Raw genomic sequence first — 20,289 nt, forward strand, 5'->3', positions numbered from 1 at the left:
ATTGTTGCTGATCAATCTGGGGAGAGTCTGAAGTCTGAAGTCCATCATTCTTCAGAGAGAATACACACATTTATCACAGGGAGAAAACAGTCACGACATTTGATCATCGTTCCAGTCATGCATGTCCCAGCAAGTTCATCCCAAGGTCAGGCCGTGAAAAGCTCTGAGGAGCAGAGAAGAAAAGAAAAATCCATGAACTATATCTCAGACTGTTCAGGCCTCGTTTAGCAGCCAAATGTTAAAGTTCATGACAATACAATTAGGAATAGGACGAACAAGTACGGGCTGTTTGGAAGGGTTGCCAGGAGAAAGCCTTGTCTGTTCAAGAGCATGACATCACAGCTAAGGTTTGAAAATGTGCAGCCTGTCAAACCACAAAACTTCTGACAAATGTTCCTCGGACAGATGAGGTCAAAGAAAAGAGGTTTAATGATAAGGCACAGCACCACACCAGGCAAAAGCAAAAACACTTCTCATCAGCTGTCAAGCTCAGAGGGCTTGTTCTGCAGTCACAGGACATGGGCACCCTGCAGTCAGGGAATCAACTATTCTGTGGTTTTCACCATAAACTCAGGTTTTCTCGAGTGAAATGTGAGACAATTTGTTGTTTGCTAATAAATGGGTGATGCAACTAGCCTAGAAATCTAGATGTACTGCCAGTAAATTCACATTTGCATGTACGTCCAGCTACCACTCCTTGGTGCTCATTAACTATGCAGAGAAGTCTTGGGGAGCCAATCAAATCAGTCTCATTGTAGAGAGAGTCTCTGGGCGGGTTCAGGATGATGATGACAGAGTGGCGACATAATCTGGATGTAAACAGTGTAGATGACTGTAGCTAAGGAGTGTTTTGAAAAGGTTTTATCATCGACAATTAGGAATGGGCGATATTTTACCGTTCACGATAAACCGTCAAAAGAATTCCCCACGATAAGAATTTGTCATCTCGCGGTAAAAACGATAAATTCCCGTTGATGTTTTTGTGTAAAGATGATTTATGGTTCTGTGTTAAATCCACGCACAACGTCCGTGAAGGAAGGAAGGAAGGAAGGAAGGAAGGAAGGAAGGAAGGAAGGAAGGAAGGAAGGAAGGAAGGAAGGAAGGAAGGAAGGAAGGAAGGAAGGAAGGAAGGAAGGAAGGGAGAAAACAAGGAAAGAAGGAAGGAAGGGAGAAAACAAGGAAAGAAGGAAGGAAGGGAGAAAATAGGAAGGGAAGAAGGAAGGAAGGGAGAAAACAAGGAAAGAAGGAAGGAAGGGAAAAAAAGAAGGGAGGAAGGAAGGAAGGAAGGAAGGAAGGAAGGAAGGAAGGAAGGAAGGAAGGAAGGAAGGAAGGAAGGAAGGAAGGAAGGAAGGAAGGAAGGAAGGAACGAAGGAACGAAGGAACGAAGGAAGGAAGGAACGAAGGAAGGAACGAAGGAACGAAGGAACGAAGGAAATGAGCCTGAAAGAAAGAAAGAAAAAAGGATAAATTCCTGTTGATGAGGTTTTTGTGTAACAAACATGGCGGATCTGAGAGGGAGATAGATTTATAGTTACAAAGGTGGAGTTGAATTGGTATTTTTTTATCATCATTTTTATCGTTATCGGGATAAATGCCAGAAATGATCGTGATACATTTTTTAGTCCATACCGCCCATCCCTATCGACAATTAAAGATTCTGACTTTTTCTTCAAAAATTGAACAGAAGACGGCACACTTGCCGAGAGTTTACAGCAAAGGTTCATTTACCGGTCAGTGAAAACCCAGCGGTGGTTGTTGTTGTCTCCTTGTTGAAGGGCCCTGATGGAGGCGCAAGTGAAAGAGGCAAACATATTTGAGTGAGATTTAAAGTGCCCAGTACCAGCTGTTATTCCCCCCCAGCTGTAGGCCTGAATCCTGGCTTATGCCAACAAAATGGTGAGACATGTTGGCCACCAAGGTCTCCCCGAGGGATTGTGGTGGATGAGGCCCATTTCACTTACAAATGGTAAGAGGCATCTGGTAAACCTACTCTAACAGTAAAGTAAGCTTTACAACAAGTAACCAGAACATGATAATGTATGTCTGACTAATGCTAGCTGCTAGCTGTGTTACACATGTTGGTGCCTCCTCTTGGACTGAGAGGCCCCATGGATCATTTTCAAATCCTACAGCTTTCTACATGTCTGTCTGATCCACCAGGCTTTCATGCCCCAGTACTATGAGCCCAAAGCACATAAGATAATCTACAACATGATGCATAACTGCAATGGCCCGGTCAAAGATCATACCTTTAACGGAAGTGCTGCAGAAGGACCTTAAGAGACGTATGCAGTAGTGCCAGCAAACACAGATGAACAGAAAAAACCTTACAAATAAAAGTTGGCTGAAATGTGTCTGATGTTCAGTGAGAAGATGATCACGTCACACAGACAAGTTAACTAAATGCTGCTGAAGATTAGGGTTGCCACCCGTCCCGTAAAATACGGAATTGTCCTTTATTTGAGAAAAAAATGCTGCGTCCCGTATTGAACTAATACGGGACACGATTTGTACCGTATTTTCATTAACTTTTACACCATATTCTAGTTGAATTATTGAAATAAATTAGCTTTTACACCATATTCTAGTTGAATTATTGAAAAAAATTAACTTTTACACCATATTCTAGTTGAATTATTGAAATAAGTTAACTTTTACACCATATTCTATTTGAATTATTGAAATAAATTAACTTTTACACCATATTCTAGTTGAATTATTGAAATAAGTTAACTTTTACACCATATTCTAGTTGAATTATTGAAATAAGTTAACTTTTACACCATATTCTAGTTGAATTATTGAAATAAATTAACTTTTACACCATATTCTAGTTGAATTATTGAAATAAATTAACTTTTACACCATATTCTAGTTGAATTATTGAAATAAATTAACTTTTACAGCATATTCTTCACCTGTAGGCTATATTACATCTGGGCTGATGTGGACATACATAGCATAGGAGGCTATTTCAGTTGCTAGTATGGTTGTCTGTCTGTACAGTCATGCAAGTTCAATGCTATTACAGCACTTTAAACTTTAAATCAAAGCATTTTGTTTTTTCATATAAAATAAACACATTTTTATTCAGTTTAGAAGTTTTGGGGCTTTTTTTTTTGCTCCTGCGCTGCTGAAATCAGGACGTCCCTTATTTCTATTTCTGAAAGGTGGCAACCCTACTGAAGATGGTTCCGTAAACTACTAAATGTTAGGGTGTGTACTTACTTTTTCACACGTTGTTCCTGCATTTTGGCTTTGTTTTTATTACATAGTTACATATACGATTGAAAGAGGGTGTACTTTCTTTTTCAAATTATTGTATTCTCTGATGGAAAATAAAAAAAAAACAAAGACAAAACCTTTCCCTCCCATAACTGTGTGCATAAGGCAGAACTTTATTTTCTCCAACACACTTAACTCTCAGTTTACTGCTTTGCTGAAGTCACAAAAGAAACCTTATGATTAAATTACATTTTACAAACAAAAGAAAAGCCAAATCTGATGGCGATTAAATGTCATCCTGTCACGTACGGGTACAGTTCCCACTGGCCGCTCCAAGTTAGTGTCACAAAGTGATAAATTGAGTTGCTATGATTTCACATTTTGGAATTCCAGCGAGTAGAGTACACGTAGATGACGGTGTTCAGCTTTAACGTCACTGTGTATTTTTACTGTACTTGGAGGACAATCACTGGCATCTACAGATGTTCTGTGTATGTTTTCACACTGTTTTTCTTGTCCGGTCTGGTTCAGAGTCACGTGATGCTCCACGAGCTACCTGACTGGCTGGCTGTGCAGACCACGGAGGCCCTCGCCTCCAAGCTGCCGGCTGATTTACTGGCGTTCTGGATACTTGGCTAGTAACAGTGAAATCCTGAAACCCTACTGGACTCGCCGAGCTTACTGGGAAGACTGGCTACTCATCTTCCTAAAGTACAGACAGACAATGACAAGCCTGTTCCTTTGGAAGCCAGCAGGCTGGGACTGCCACTTCCCCTGACCAAAGGAGACCGAGGGAGAAGGGGGGGGTGTATGAAAAAAACTAAATGAATGGGGGACGACTGAAACGGGCTGTGAGAGAATAGAATAAAGTCAAGAATGATTAAGGAAACCATCAGAGCTGGTGGACTGGTGGGCTGGACACAGCTTCCTGCATTGTGTGGTATTTTTGTCACGACTTCCACTCAGTCGGTCACCGCTTCGCCGTTGACCTTTTCACAAAGTATCTGCCTCAGCTTCAAGTCACGACAGGATCAGTCCATTGAAAATGCTAAGACCATCAGCACCGTGCATCTCCCACATGCTGGGCTCGTCTCCACACGGGCATTTACTGCAACCGGCCTGCGAAATGAGACACCTCTCCCTCCTCCATACTGCACTCCTTTCATCTCTCTGTTCGCCTCACCAGCACCTACAATGACTCCTCACGTCTCTCCTCCTGGCCTGCAGCCGCATGCATCTGCTCCTGAAAATAGCTGCCGTCACGTGAGAATCAGTTTAGAGGATTTGGACTTCTCAGTTTTCCAGGTATTTACTTTTCAGCATCTTACTGCACAATAGGAATCTGAAAAGAGCCTCTAATGCTGACACAATATATAGCAGCCTTTCCTAGCATGACTTGCACGAGTGTGAGGAAAGTGTGTGCTGTGAATAAGCCAGTTATTTCAAGACAAATGCATGTTAGGAGTTAATCAGCTAAAGTCGGTCCATCCACAGGCTACCTTCTGCCACAAATATAAACAATCTCATCTTAAGGGGCAAAAAACCAGCATGTCGTATTTGGCACATATGTTTAGATACATTATAACTGCCAGTAGTGCCAAACTATTCGAACGTTTTGAATAGTTTGTTGTAGGAGTAGGAATGGGCGATATTTTATCGTTCACGATATACCGTAAAAAAAATTCCTCACGTTAAGAATTTGTCATCTCGTGGTAAAAATTATAAATTACTGTTGATGATGTTTTTGTGTAAAACTGATTTTTGGAAGGAAGGAAGGAAGGAAGGAAGGAAGAAGGAAGGAAGGAAGGAAGGAAGGAAGGAAGGAAGGAAGGAAGGAAGGAAGGAAGGAAGGAAGGAAGGAAGGAAGGAAGGAAGGAAGGAAGGAAGGAAGGAAGGAAGGAAGGAAGGAAGGGAAGAAGGAAGGAAGGGAAAAAAGAAGGAAGGAAGGAAGGAAGGAAGGAAGGAAGGAAGGAAGGAAGGAAGGAAGGAACGAACGAACGAACGAAGGAACGAAGGAACGAAGGAACGAAAGGGAGAAGGAACGAAAGGGGAGAAGGAGGGAGAAAAGAGGAAGGGAAGGAAGGTGAAGGCAGGAGGAAAGAAGGAAGGAAGGAAGGAAGGAAGGAAGGAAGGAAGGAAGGAAGGAAGGAAGAAGGAAGGAAGGAAGGAACGAACGAACAAAGGAACGAAGGAACGAAAGGGGAGAAGGAAGGGAGAAAACAAGGAAAGGAGGAAGGAAGGGAGAAAAGAGGAAGGGAAGAAGGAAGGAGAGAGCAGGAGGAAAGAAGGAAGGAAGGAAGGGAAGGAAGGAAGGAAGGAAGGAAGGAAGGAAGGAAGGAAGGAAGGAAGGAAGGAAGGAAGAAGGAAGGAAGGAAGGAAAGAAGGAAGGAAGGAAGGAAGGAAGGAAGGAAGGAAGGAAGGAAGGAAGGAAGGAACGAACGAACGAACAAAGGAACGAAGGAACGAAAGGGGAGAAGGAAGGGAGAAAACAAGGAAAGGAGGAAGGAAGGGAGAAAAGAGGAAGGGAAGAAGGAAGGAGAGAGCAGGAGGAAAGAAGGAAGGAAGGAAGGAAGGAAGGAAGGAAGGAAGGAAGGAAGGAAGGAAGGAAGGAAGGAAGGAAGGAAGGAAGGAAAGGAAGGAAGGAAGGAAAGAAGGAAGGAAGGAAGGAAGGAAGGAAGGAAGGAAGGAAGGAAGGAAGGAAGGAAGGAAGGAACGAACGAACGAACAAAGGAACGAAGGAACGAAAGGGGAGAAGGAAGGGAGAAAACAAGGAAAGAGGAAGGAAGGGAGAAAAGAGGAAGGGAAGAAGGAAGGAGAGAGCAGGAGGAAAGAAGGAAGGAAGGAAGGAAGGAAGGAAGGAAGGAAGGAAGGAAGGAAGGAACGAAGGAACGAAGGAACGAAGGAACGAAAGGGGAGAAGGAACGAAAGGGGAGAAGGAAGGGAGAAAAGAGGAAGGGAAGGAAGGAGAGAGCAGGAGGAAAGAAGGAAGGAAGGAAGGAAGGAAGGAAGGAAGGAAGGAAGGAAGGAAGGAAGGAAGGAAGGAAGGAAGGAAGGAAGGAAGGAAGGAAGGAACGAACGAACAAAGGAACGAAGGAACGAAAGGGGAGAAGGAAGGGAGAAAAACAAGGAAAGGAGGAAGGAAGGGAGAAAAGAGGAAGGAAGAAGGAAGGAGAGAGCAGGAGGAAAGAAGGAAGGAAGGAAGGAAGGAAGGAAGGAAGGAAGGAAGGAAGGAAGGAAGGAAGGAAGGAAGGAAGGAAGGAAGGAAGGAAGGTAGGAAGGAAGGAAGGAAGGAAGGTAGGAAGGAAGGAAGGAAGGAAGGAAGGAAGGAAGGAAGGAAGGAAGGAAGGAAGGAAGGAAGGAAGGAAGGAAGGAAGGTAGGAAGGAAGGAAGGAAGGTAGGAAGGAAGGAAGGAAGGAAGGAAGGAAGGAGGAAGGAAGGAAGGAAGGAAGGAAGGAAGGAAGGAAGGAAGGAAGGAAGGAAGGAAGGAAGGAAGGAAGGAAGGAAGGAAGGAAGGAAGAAATGAGCCAGAAAGAAAGAAAGAAAGAAGAAAGAAAGAAAGAAAGAAAGAAAGAAAAGAAAGAAAGAAAGAAAGAAAGAAAGAAGGATAAATTCCGTTGATTACGTTTTTGTGTAACAAACATGGCGGATCTGAGAGCGAGATAGATTTATAGTTGAAAAGGTGGAGTTGAATTGGTATTTTTTTTATCGTCATTTTTATCGTTATCAGGATAAATGCCAGAAATTATCGTGATACATTTTTTAGTCCATACCGCCCATCCCTATGTAGGAGATGTGGAAGCATGCGGCTCAGGGGTAAAACCAGTATCATTATTTACGTGCCTGACAGTTGCAGCGCTCGGCCGACTGAGGGTTGCCCTTCCTGAACCATGCTGGAGGCGTCTTCCTGTTGGAAAGGGAGTTCTTCCTCTCCATTGTGACCTGCCACTCCAATCACGCTCAAGACGGGGAATTTAAACTATGTTAAGTTGCTCTGCAAACTGTTGGCTTCCTTAGCTGGGCTGCATGAATATCATTATAACCATCAGATTGAGTTTGAATGAACTGGTTTAGAAATGGATTAAAGTGAAATACATGCTTTTACTGTGAACTGGTGCTGAAGAACTGAACTGAACTGACCTGAACGTGCCTGTGCATCTTTGTGGTCCCTAATGAATGCATACCTCTCATATCACAATAGGTGCTTTCAGAGTGGAACTTCTTTTAATATAATTGCTGAATAAAACACTCCCTCTGTCTTGAGACTGCACACTAGGAACTTGTCGAAGTTGTAGGATGCAGAACTTGTCGGGCGTTTTCTAGATTGTATCCCAAAATACACAGTTGCACCGAACGGGAAGAACCACCGGTGATGTCACTGGGAACCGACTGGTCCAGATGGGCTCCGGTATATATTACATTACCGGAGCGCTGAAAACCGCTGTTATTGGTGTAAACAACAGCTGTCACTGTCCGCAACAAAAAAAGTGAATCAAAACACACACTGGTGGACTGACATTTTTTTATTGAGCATACTGAGCCCCAGTCCAGACTTAATTAGTTAATAAATTGTTTGCAGCAACTCATACAAGATGAATGAGCAGGTGTGTTCGAACCTCTCCGTAACAATGTGGCTATGGAGGAAATAGCACTCACTTTTGGTAAGTACATCCCCTTCATTGTCGTCATTATATCTTCAATAGCATAAAATGCTCACTGGTATTTGTTTTACTAGATAAAGTCCTTACTGATATGGCTGCACATCTCTTTCAGTTTCATAAAGTATTTCTTGAACATTTCTGTTGGGCTTTGGTGAATAGTTCTGTTGGGGCTCTGTAAGCAATTTTCTTTTCCTTTTCATGCTATTCTTTTTAATGTATCCGTTATGAGACCGAGATTACACCCCGGTCTTGTAAGGGATCATTTCAATCGTATTTTTCTCTTGTTCGGGATGCCAACAGCTGGGAAAGTGGACCACATCTGGCGCACAGATGGCCACCACGGACAGACAGGCACACGGAGAAGGCAGAGAAAGAAGAGGAGAGGTGAATGTAAGATGGGCAGCTGTGATGAGATAAGAAAACCTATGGGGGAATTGTAAAGGTTAGAAAATCTTGCAGAAAATAAAGTGTCCAATGACGCGGGAAAAATATGGAAAACAGAATAAAACCAGGAGGAATGGAAATATGTGCTGCATGTGGCAGCAATACAGCAAGAGAGCAATAAGGAAAAGAGGCTGAACTCAAGCGAGATGGACTGACGGAGGCAGCGAGATGAAGGGACTACAGTCATGTGGAGTCAGATGCTCCCAATCAGCTGTGTTGCTGTCAGAGCGTGTCACCATAGCAACCGTGAGTCATAGCAGCAGTAAACAGAAAGGTTTCATAAACTCAGAGCCTCCCCGGCACGCTTGCTGTAACATCACCACACACTTTACATGCCTAACCCACAGGTGAGCAACAAGCTGCATCACACAGCAGTAAAACGCCCCCCTGGCGTCCGCCTCTGCGCCAATCATTCGCACCGCTGACTGTCATCAGCGCTGGAGTCACAACAAAAACTCCCTGTTTCACATCAGAGGTCAATTTTGACACCAAAAGACTTCTATCACAATATTTCTTGGGACTTAGCAATTAATATTGTTCAGTATTGTGTGCTATTTTTATTCATATATTTGTCCCAAATTCATTCATTAATTTCAGATTAATTACTCCTCCTGTGTACAAAACATCCTCGAAATAAACAGATTAAACCTCAAGATGAACACTGATTTATCTATCTATATGCTTGTTAATTAATTTAGTCCCAACCATTGACATATAAAAAGGATCTTAAATGATTTTACACATCAACTATGTCGGTTTTGGGGTATTTGATACTTCTGCTATAAGTATATCAAGTCTTTATATATATATATATATATATATATACACCGTATTTTCTGGACTATAAGCTGCACCTGTATATAAGCCGCATCCGCTCTATTTTTAAATTTTTTTTAAAAAAGATATACAAGCCGCAGATATTTATGTTGTTAGATTAGATATTTACTACATGTACAGAAGAATTTTGAACTGTAAATGATGTACATGTTTGTACCTAAATAGATCCTTTCCTAACAGTGTCTTTTAACACGGCAGCAACTAAAACGGGACAGAACCAAGAGGAAAATAACTGTTATTTATCTATTTATCTGTTTGAAATCTGCTTCTACCTACTTCTATCTGCTAAAGAAGAAGTAGTGTATTATTCTTTGCATTTATTTTGTCTTAGTTTTGATTCTAATTCCGGTTAGAGCGCCCGAGCGGTGGAAGAAAAATCCACAGAATAGCCGCACCTTTGTATAAGCCGCACAGTTCAAAACCTATGAAAAAAGTAGCGGCTTATAGTCCAGAAAATACGGTATATATATATATATACATATATATATACACACATATATATATATATATACCAGGAGCCGGACAAAATCTGATAAATTGCCTGAAGTGGTGCCATTCAAGATATTCACCTTCCTCAGCGATGGTTTCAGCCTGAATAAACGTTGGCTTCGTTGTGTCACAGAGTCCTCGTTTTCCCCAACAGACACGGATGCATCTCCCAGACGTACTCGTTCCTGTCAGCTGAAGGGAACTGGCGAGCCCTCACACGCGCAAAGATACTGTCACCCGTATAGAAAAGGTCTTTCCTCCGATGACGATGTGCATCAGCTGTCCGCCACCGCTCTGTGTGACTGTCTGCTCAAAGAAAGCCAGCAGAACCTCACAACACACAGCAAACAGATGTACGCCACTTTAAATGCTGTCACCGGCTCCTCCATCACACCCCCACCTCACACTCCCCCCCCCTCCTCTTTTCCCCTTTTTCTAACTCTTCACATGGCGCAGTGAATAGGCCTCTCTGTGCTCTGGAAGATTTAACTTGCTTGCTGTCTGTTGCAAACAATCTCTCTTCTGAAACATTGCAGAGGAGAAGCCAGCGTTACATTGGACCTAAGTGGATGTGTTTGTCTCTGTACTGTGAGAAAATCTAATCAGCAAACATCTTGTACTTTACATACTTGTACAATGTATTTTATGTGATGAATTAGTTGTTCTTAGTCACACTAAGCTGTAATAACCGCCTCCTGGCACAAACATCCTATTTATCATAATAACAGCAATAATAATCTTCATTCATCACAAAAAGGTGAGCTGATTAATAATGTGCTGCTATTCCTTCAAATCCATCCCATGTTTTCTCTTTAAAACTCTGCTAGTAGCATGACTGTTACATTCTGAGCCAGGCTGCAGATGTGCTCCTGATGGAGAGGAAGGGTTAAAGTTAGGAGTATTTAGCATTAAGCACTCGTTCAGTGAGTGCGAGGTGTCATTTGGGGCAGCTCGCAGGAAAACAATTGACAAGAGGAAAGCTAAACAGCAGCTAAAAGCTTGGAAACGAATATGGATCCAATCAATCAGATTAGACCCAGAGGGGGCTGTTTGGCCTGTCAGAGACTTGTCTTTAATTTCATGTTGTTATCTTTACACGATTTCCTTGAATCTGAGCATCTATGAAAAACTACACCAATCATCTTTAAAAAGAAAGGCCAAGCTTTGTCCACTTTTCCTGTTATTCGATTAAATAAATAAATAAAAAAATCTCCAATAAAGCGAAGATTAAAACAGCGGGTCGGCAGGCAAATATGCTTATAAATATACATTTATACGTGCCAGCCAGCCTCCCCCTGCACACATGCATGGACTTACACAGAGCCAACACAAATTACTGTCTCCACACATGACCGTCTGCTTGACAGGCACTCACATCCACTGTTCCCCTCATTCATCAGCCCAAAATGACATAACGCTCGCTAATAAGAGCACGCAACATGGGCCCAAACGGACACACGAGCAGAGCAGTGGGCTTATGCCTCTGCACTGTGAGCGTGCCGATGGTGTGAGTAGTAATGGGACTGTATGGGAGGAAGAGGAGTTTGTGCTTAACTCGCCTGCAGAAATCAGATAACCCCACTCAGCATATACTGAAGGCACTCAGGCATTAGATAGCAGGGCGTGTGTGTGGAAATGTGTGTGTGTGTGCAAGTGATGGAGAGGAAGGAAGAGTGGATGACGTGGATGAAAATGTTGGAAGACATGTCCATCATGTGGGTTGGAGGCTCTGTGCAGACTGATGTGATCATGTGTGATGAGGAGAGAAGGTTGACTGATCACTTTCCAACCTCCCGTTTGGTCCGGGGCGCTGCTTGCTTTCTTTCTTTCTCGTATGTTACCTCATCTTCACTGCGCTCTCAGCCCTCTCTTCCCCTCAACATCTTTCTGGTCCTTCAAATCTTGTTTTCTTACTCTATAAATCCCTCCGGCAGAATGTTGTCATCAGTTTAAAACTTTTAGCTGCAGGGTTGGTTTGGCTGCGTTTCTTTAACACTCACACGTCTACATAAAACATGTAAACAGAAGTCCAGTTCCAACAGAACGCCGTCATCTACCATTTGGAGAGAATCTGTACCAGCCGAGCCAGAACATAAACATGTGGCCTTATACAGTTCCAGTTGGGGCTTTTATGCTTGTAATCTTTCACCGTGGAGTCTCTTCTGGACATGAAACAATGAACTTCTCTAAACGGGATGAACCCCCGACCTGCAGTCTAGCTGAACGTCCGGAGGCCCGGTGACTCTCCCAGCAGCAGCAGGGCCGTGGCTGCGAGCAGAGCTGCTTGTTTAGCAGACCCACCCTGACCAGCACCAAAAAAAAGGGGGGGGGGCAACGCCCTCTTCCTCCATCATCCAACCCAGACAGCTCACTGATTGGCCAGCTGGGTGACCTTTGATCCCCGTTGTATTGTGGTCCCCGGAGGAAGCAGCCCTCCCCCTTTCGCATGCGTGCGAGCGTGCCAGCAGAGTCCTGATGCAGCCATCAGAGCACTCGGAGAGGGGAAATGGACTAAAATGGGAAATGGAGTGTGTGTAGGTGTGCGAGTATAGATCTGTGTGTGTGTGTGTGTGTGTGTGTGTGTGTGTGTGTGTGTGTGTGTGTGTGTGTGTGTGTCCATGCCACTGCAAGAACAAGGTTGGTGTAATTATGTCCTGATTGTGGTGGCTGAGTTGCAGCCGTGATTAGTTACATCGCAGAACATTTATGTTCAGCAGAAGCTCAGTTTGGACTTCTAGCACCTCCATCTTTCTTCCAGATCTCCAGCTGCAGAGCAGATCTGGCCTCCTGGTAACCCCGAGTCTGGAGAAACTGCTCCTCCCGTCACATCCTAAAACCACATTCAGCCTACGCTAGCTCCGGCCGTAGCCCCATTAGCTGCTGCTTTACCACAGAAACTTGGAGCAGGCGCCGGGTTAAACGATTGCACCAGTGTCGGGGGGAGATGCAGTCATTTCTGACAGCTTCAACTGTCATGTCAACTGCAAGAAGACAAAGGCAATGCAGCTTATGAATGCAACTATATGTCTCTCTGTGACAGAAATGGCAGCAACAGTTTAGAGAATGAAAATCCCTGCTGTCCTCCCGATTGTTGTCCTAATCGTTCATCAGACCGTCGCTGATGGTGACGAGCTTGTACGAAAATGTCACGAATGTGTTACTGGGGTTGTTGGCCAATAACAGTAAATGTTACTAATACAAAAGGTACAAAGACGTGGACCATCTTGAGACAGCCCAGAGGTTACTGATGAAGGACACTCAGCCTCTGTCGCCTTGCAGTACTCAAATTTGCTGAAGTGTTCTTGACGTGTTCTTAAAACAGATTTTTTTTCTTCATAAATCTTCACAAGGATCTCTTATGAGGATTACCGCCGCCCCCAACTCCCCTGTAATAAATGAGGGGAAACTAAAGAGCGAGAGCATGTGGACAGCAATCTTCGATGTGCTGAAAACACATCATAGCAACCCTTTGCCTCGTGTCGGTCTTCCTGTGCACTCTTTCCAGATGCCACCTGACAAAGCTGACAGCTGTGAGCGCGTGTCTCATCGTGAGAACTCTCAGATGCCGGGTTCACTTGAGAAGGGCCGACTACAAGAGACGTCTAAAGAAAAAGTCCAGACACGGCACTACCCTTTGCAAAAAAAAACAACAAAAAAAAACAGCTATAGGGAAAGTTTAACCTCTGTCCGGGCCCGATTTTAGACTAAACCTCATCTCAAAATAATGCCGTCCTTCACTTTGTCACAGCTCATAGAACAAATCCAACTTCCAAACACATTGAAAGCCAGACATCCTCCTGGTCCAAATATAGAGCCGCTCGCTCCGAGCAGAAACCTCGCCTCCACCCTGCCGTCCGAGGAAGTCGTCTTGGGCCGGCCGGATGAGACACCTACTCTCATAATACATCTACATGAGACCGTCCTCGCCCTGAGTCTGTTGGTCAGGGTGGGACCCCACCACCCCCACCCCCCCACCCCAACCCCTCACCCCCCCTTTAACAGCATGACTGGCTGTCTGAGGAATGCCATGTCATGGAACAGATGGAGCCCCTCAAACAATAGAGCTGCATGCATTTGCTAGACCCTGTATATGAAGGCATGTGCCAACTGTTTGTGTGTGCGTGTGCGTGTGCGTGTGTGTGTGCGTGTGTGCGTGTGTGTGTGTGTGTGTGTTAGGGATGGCCGGTATGGACTAAAAAATGTATCACGATAATTCCAATACTTCCTTCCTTCCTTCCTTCCTTCCTTCCTTCCTTCCTTCCTTCCTTCCTTCCTTCCTTCCTTCCTTCCTTCCTTCCTTCCTTCCTTCCTTCCTTCCTTCCTTCCTTCCTTCTTTTTTCCCTTCCTTCCTTCCTTCCTTCCTTCCTTCCTTCCTTCCTTCCTTCCTTCCTTCCTTCCTTCCTTCCTTCCTTCCTTCCTTCCTTCTTTCCTTCCTTCCTTCCTTCCTTCCTTCCTTCCTTCCTTCCTTCCTTCCTTCCTTCCTCCCTCCTGCTCTCTCCTTCCTTCTTTCCTTCCTTCCTTCCTTCCTTCCTTCCTTCCTTCCTTCCTTCCTTCCTTCCTTCCTTCCTTCCTTCCTTCCTTCCTTCCTTCCTTCCTTCCTTCCTTCTTTTTTCCCTTCCTTCCTTCCTTCCTCCTGCTCTCTCCTTCCTTCTTCCTGTCCTCTTTTCTCCCTCCCTTCCTTCCTTCCTTCCTTCCTTCCTTCCTTCCTTCCTTCCTTCCTTCCTTCCTTCCTTCCTTCCTTCCTTCCTTCCTTCCTTCCTTCCTTCCTTCCTTCCTTCCATCCATCCATAAATCAGCTTTACACAAAAACATCATCAACGGGAATTTATCGTTTTTACCGTGAGATACAAATTCTTACCGTGAGGAATTTTTTTGACGGTTTATCGTGAACGGTAAAATATCACCCATTCCTAGTGTGTGTGTGTGTGTGTGTGGGTGTGTGTGTGTGTGTGTGTTATTCCAAAGAAAAAGTTGAAGCCTTGAAGGCTGTAAAAAAGGATGCAGCCATGCCCAGAAACAGTTGAGCGAACAGCAGGATGAATGAAGGAGAGGTGAGAGAACATATCCCAGGCAGACAGGTCCACTGGTTGGGATGCCTGCTCCAGTGGCCCTACTGTCCTGGAGACCAAGTCCACAAACACCATTTAAATCAATCCACAATTACCCAGCTGCCAATGGGAGTATTTACAGCTCCACTCATGTCATTCCCACGCCAATTACCATGCAATAAAGCACATTTCCCAGCAAGTAGCCGCAGTAAAAGTATATATCCATATCTGGGGGTGCAAAGTTTGAGATTTTCATTGGATGACTTGTGTAGGATACACAGAAGCTGCTCTGTTCCTGTGACTCAGGGGCGTCAATTGGGTATGGCAAGGTATGGCAGCCGCCACACCTTGGCTTCAAGGGAAAATGTAAATGTTTGTTTTTTAAATACATTTATGGAATTACTCTGTCTATTTGTATTGATTATTCTATTATTTAATACATATAAAATAACTACAAATGCAAATCAGAACAACATGATTTCACAAGTTATTACACTGCAAAAACTCAAAATCTTAACAATAATATTTGTCTAATTTTTAGTTAAAAAAATCTCATTACATTTAAGACAAGACCCAAGATTTTCACTTAAAATAAAAAATTTTTTGCTTGTAATGAGAAGATAAATCTTGTCCCACTGGCAGATTTTTCTACTTATTTCAATTGAAAATTTACTTGAAACAGGTGAAAATGGTCAAATAAGTTATTTTTCTGGCGATGACTCTTGTTTTAAGTGTAATGAGACTAAAAATGACTAAAAATGAGATATTTTAACTAGAAATAAGACAAATATTCCTGTTAAGATTTTGAGTTTTTGCAGTGAGTGAGATTGCATTTGAAAAAGTTCAAATTTTCTTGACCACACAGATAAGCTACATAAACTTCTGTGATGAGTATTTGCTGGACGTGTTGATTGATACTCTAGTTAAGTTCTGTGACTCGTAACCTTGCCATACCTTAGCTTCCACTGAATTGACGCCACTGCTGTGACTGTGCGAAGCGCCGACCAGAGTCCTGCAGGGACAATGTTGGGCCGTTTTTCAAGGGGGTTTGTTCTAACAAATGCAGCGTTTCATTCATTTGGCACACACCGCCGTCGTGGTACAGGAGACACGGGCTGCAGCTCAGCCCCAAACTGGGATCAGAAACCCCCGCATGTGAGCGCATCTTCCCCCGGACTGATGGAAGGAGCAGGTTTGAGGTGTCAGCTGGACGAACTACTCACCCAAGAGATCGACGGATGATCCGCCTGGAAATCCAGGACCCCCGGACGCAAGTAGATGACACAAAAGGGGAATAAAAAAATCCGTTATGGGTGTTTTCTCAACAGCTTCTTCATCCGCACTGGTGGAGAGATGCGAGGAGGCGACGTGGAGCCGCAGATCAACCTGATCGCTGCCAGGGGAGGAGAAGAGCTTCACACCAGCGACTCTAACTCGAGCAGGAATCAGACTGGTCTAAAAGGGGGAGAGGGAACACGGATCAGGGGTTTGGAGGGTGGGTTTTCGGCAGAAATCTGCGTGCGTGTGTAGTAATCTCGGATGCTTTGGTTGTTGAGTGCGTCTGCACCCTGACGGGCTGCGTTTCCCCCGGCTCCACCCGCTAACCCAGCCTTCCCAGTGCAACCATTGGCACACACCGGCCCACATGCAAATACACGCTCCCCATTGATGTTTTCCAGAAAAGAAAAAAAAAAAACAGGGAGGAAAAAAAAGCGCATTTGTTTTGTGTTTCTCTATAGCGCCACCCTGCGGCGTCTCGCCGGTCACTGCAGCCAGGGGCGAAAATCCCGTTTCATAGTTGGGGGGGGACAATAAACAGTAAAATTTTAGAGAATAAATCCAGGGGGGGACAAGGAATAAAAGTTTTAGCCTTCCTTTAATACAGCATTTTGACATTTTCAACTCTATCTCGCAAACAGGCAGAAGACCTTTCTTAGAGTAATACAAAACAATGGTATTAGGTGGAAGGTGGCAATAATACAGCACATCTGACATAATACACTGCAAAAACCCAAAATCTTAACAAGAATATTTGTCTTATTTCTAGTTAAAATGTCTCATTTTTAGTTAAAAAAAATCTCATTACACTTAAAACAAGACTCATCACTGGAAAAAAAACAACAATTTTCACTTGTTTCAAGTAGATTTTCACTTAAAATAAGTAGAAAAATCTGCCAGTGGAACAAGATTGTTTTGCTTATAAGATAAATCTTGTCGCACTGGCAGATTTTTCTACTTATTTCAAGTGAAAATTTACTTGAAACAGGTGAAAATTGTCAAATAAGTTATTTTTCTGGGGATGACTCTTGTTTTAAGTGTAATGAGATTTTACTGTTTATTATTATTTTCGATTTCGGTTTCGGCCACAAATTTTCATTTTGGTGCATCACTACTAAATACTACTGCATTGTTCCAAAATTATTAATTCTGTCTCAAATTATTCTAGGGGGGGACAGCTTTACTAATGGGGGGGACTTGTCGCCCCTGTCCCCCCCGGGATTTTCGCCCCTGACTGCAGCCCTCCCTTGTTGGGGAGGACGTTTCATAAACCTGATTTATGGTTCCGCGTTAAATCGACGCAGAGCCCTATGCCGTAGGGTACGGCGTAGCCTACGGCGTAGGCTCTGCGTTGGTGTAACGCGGAACCATAAATCAGCCTTAATCTGCCCAAAAGCCAAAATAACAAACTCATCTGATAAAGACTTTCATATCCTATCTTTAAAATGAGGCACGGCCGTTAAGCAAACGATATAACTCCAGTTTTATTGCCAAACAAACGCAAAGCTTTCCATTCATTCAAATTATAATGGACCTTTAAACTGGGATGCTTCACAAAATAGAGGCAGTTGACTGGAGCTAAATGTCTTGATTTTATCACTTTTTTTTAGGTTATGTGTATGCGTTTGATTTGATTTGATTTGATTTGATTTGATTTATTTTATTTTTGTACATGTAAAAAACAACACATCAAGAGAAGTTTAAGAAAACAAAACAACAAATCAAAGAATTTTAACACTTTATCTTAATTTACATGTGCAAAAAAGGAGTAGGAAGAAGTGTAAACTTATTTAATTCTACCCCCATTCACTAATCATTTAACCCGTATTTATAAATACTCACACACTGTACTCACACTGCTAAATAACAGTATTATTATTATTATTATTATTATTATTAGTAGTAGTAGTAGTAGTAGTATATACTGTAATTATACTCACACACATACCTATACATACATACATACACATAGTTGAATATTTCTATATATTTGTAAACACATGCCCATATAAGTATTTATATAAATATACTTATTTAAACTATACTGTCTCTATTAACTGCAGATATATATATATATATATATATATATATATATATATATATATATATATATATATATATATATATACACATGCATACATACACATTACACAATTATACACAATTAGCTGCCCATTTCTGTACATAAATATAAACAAATCTACCCCTTCACCCAATAGTGTTATATCAGGCCCCTAAAAGCCGCTAAACCCCTTCCTCTTTGTACCTCGTGAAAATCCTATTTTTAGATTTGTTTTTAAACTGGTTAATGTTTGGACATTGTTTTAATTCTGAATCCATTCTGTTCCACAGTTTAACTTCACTGACTGATATAGAAAATCTTTTCATTTAACCTAGATTTGATTAAATCATTGAGACCTTGTGACACTATAGTGGACGTGGGGGGAGCAAGAAACCTGGGCCGGCTGCTCAAGGATGGTAATTCTGGGCATGGGGTGACATCTGTTCTTGAAGGTTATGAAGCTGATTTTTATCTTGTTGGTGAATGTTTATGTGGGGATTGCGAGGCCATCCTTGGGGGGGCAGGAAAGAGCCCAGGTAGTCAGCCCAACAGTCACATGACCGAACCAGGAAATTATAAAGCTGAGCCCATCCGCGCAAGTGGGACCCCCTTTCTTTGGGTGCCGAGCAGGTTAAACCGACCCTTTGTGGCAGAATCTAAAAACATGATCTGTTATTTGTCGTGAAATGTTTTAGATGTGAACAAGGGAAGCTGAGATTGAGCTACATGTTTTATTTTCCATCAGGGTGATTTTAGATGTTGGTATTTCATCTCACAGAGGACACTTTCATGTTGAGCTGCTAGATGCTGGTGTCTGTCAATCTTTTTATTTTTTTAAATTCTGATTCATGTTAAAATTATGAAAGCCTTTTTCCTTTTTGTTCTTTTAATATTCATCCTCCTTTCTGCTTTTAACTGGTGTGGGAAGAGTGTCCACTGCTGTTTTGTGCTTGGATAAGTTGAGCCATTATCCCACCGGCACCTAATGTATTTGTGTTAAAAGGACCGGGCCAGCTGCTGTTTGTCCTTTTCATTTGTAGACCCTGTTTTTCCTGACAACTGTTGTTAATCTGCATGAAACCAATGACCAGTATGGGATCGGTCTCTAAAAATACAGATATTAGAACTCCAGTTTCTTCAGGTAAATCTCATCCTTCCCCACAAACACATATTGGTTCATGAAGATCAGAACTGAACACATTATGCACTACAAACTCGTGGGGTATCACTTGGCAAAGATTCTCTCCTGTGAAATGGGTATCCCTTAGACTTCATGTGCTGGCTGATACAGGAGCGATCAAGATCCAGGACTCAAAACAACTCAGATGGCTGCAGACCTGCTAATAACACATTGGATCAACTGGTTTGTTGAGGTTTTTTTTCTTTTGCAAAACTAATAATCGGCCACCAATGTTCCTACTCCATATTTTGGCTTTATTCTAGTCTGGTTGTCGGTCCACCTACCTTGAGTTTATTTTAAATCAGTCTTGAACTTGAAAGGCTCATCCCATACTTTGGTTCTCTTTAGTAGATTACCAGTCTAATTATTTTGCAAATTTGATGCTTTGGTCCATTTTTACAGCCCCTGCTGATCCAATTGTGAGATTGTACAGTAGATGTTATAGATGACATCTTGATCTGTTCAGTAGGTTATCAATTATTGAGGGAATGAAAAATGAGGCTGGCAACAGCACACGGTTCATTTATTCAGTAGTTATTAACAGGATCAAAACATGCATGTTTCTGAGCCATCACCTCATGCAGACCATGTTTTGAGTTTTATTAATGAGCTGGTTTTGGGAGAAGTGGCCTCTCACCGTTCCATGTGAGCCTCAGTGAAAACATCTGGGACTGACATCAAAAAGGAGCCGATTCTGCTCCAGTGAACCGACTCCAGCTTCATGCAGAGAAAAGCTCCAACTTTCCGTCGGGTGAAAGTACAAGAAAAGAATGTGCTTTATTTTCTTCTTCTCTCAACATGTGCTGCGGTCATTAACTGTGGCGGGTTCCCAAAACCCAGAGAAAATAAACTGGGGGTTTTGATGTAGTGTAGAAGCGAACCTCAGCTCAGGAAAAGCTCAGCAGATGAATGACGGGGTGCAGGGGAGGGATGCTAACTGTAAGTCCTAATGGAGATGTACAGTAAAAGGCTGTACTGTCATCCATCAGATTTTTATACCGCCAGTGAGAGCCTCACCCCTCCTCCCCCTCCTCCTCCGCCGCCCCCAGGCAGCTCAGCTGTGCTCTA

General features: G+C 42.9%; 1 protein-coding gene across 1 annotated transcript in view; it reads right to left on the reverse strand.

Annotated features, from left to right (window-relative positions):
* numbl (NUMB like endocytic adaptor protein) overlaps positions 1–16,306 on the reverse strand; it is an 81,226-nt gene extending 64,920 nt beyond the window's left edge. The window contains exon 1 of the mRNA XM_061718997.1: positions 15,925–16,306. The gene's annotated coding sequence lies outside the window, so the exon portion shown is untranslated. The remainder of the gene's footprint in view (positions 1–15,924) is intronic.
* Between the last annotated feature and the right edge of the window lie 3,983 nt (positions 16,307–20,289).

This window comes from Cololabis saira, chromosome 4, assembly GCF_033807715.1.
Source record: "Cololabis saira isolate AMF1-May2022 chromosome 4, fColSai1.1, whole genome shotgun sequence".
NCBI classification, from domain to species: domain Eukaryota; kingdom Metazoa; phylum Chordata; class Actinopteri; order Beloniformes; family Belonidae; genus Cololabis; species Cololabis saira.